The sequence below is a fragment of the Pseudonaja textilis genome, chromosome 7 (assembly GCF_049901715.1).
Source record: "Pseudonaja textilis isolate UNSWEBS1 chromosome 7, rPseTex1.2, whole genome shotgun sequence".
In the NCBI taxonomy this organism is placed as follows: Eukaryota; Metazoa; Chordata; class Lepidosauria; order Squamata; family Elapidae; genus Pseudonaja; species Pseudonaja textilis.
In genome coordinates, this window is record NC_141996.1 from 49,018,537 (window position 1) to 49,019,415 (window position 879).

An 879-nucleotide genomic window follows, 5' to 3' on the forward strand; every position below is an offset into this window, starting at 1 on the left:
TGCTTCCTGATGAATAGGCAATGTAATTTAGTGAGATACCCTAGGCATTTTATCTAAGGGGAACATTTATCTAAGGGGAGCACATTCAAATCAGTCCTTCCTCGAACTAAAATATCCCAAATACATTCAAAATACCGTGTTTCTCCAACAATACGGCCTCCGCCAATAGGAAGGCCCAGCATGATTTTTAGGCATGAGGTGAAATTAAGGCCCGCCCCCCAAATTTAGGCCTATTCAAACCATGCTTTTCCCCGCCATTTCTCACATCGTTTGTTAGAACTACACAACGTGAAGAGAAATGAGCGGGGGAAGGGTGGGGGGGATGGGGAGAAAACTTGCCTTTAGGAGTGCCCTGCAGGTAGCCTAGGCTAGAATACCCTGATAGCCGATAGAAGCTCCCTGAAGGCAGAGTCCCCAGCCGCTTCGATCAGCCGGTAGAAGCGGCCTCAGGGCGAGCGCACACATACACTCCCCTCGCCGCGAGGCCGCTTCTACTGGCCGATCGAAGTGGCTGGTGACTGCATTTGGGGAGCTTCCATCACCTGAAAGAGACTGCCTAATGGCGAGAGGACACAGGCAGCCCTGCCTCGCCCCGAAGCAGCTGGGGATTCTGCCTTCAAGGGAGCTTTCGTCTGCCGATAGAAGCAGCCTTGTGGCGAGGGGAGTGTGTGTGAATGTGTGCTCTTGCACCCATCAAAAATGTAATTGGTCCATCCATCTTGCTGCTGATTACCTGCTTCTCTTCTCCAGCATTATAGACTTCTCAAGGAAGATGCAATTTGATAAATGTGAACAAAATAAAATAATTTTATATTCTCAGGTGTCTTCTCCCACAACAAAATTCCAAAAGTGTCAATATTCCTTCTATCTTGCCTTTCC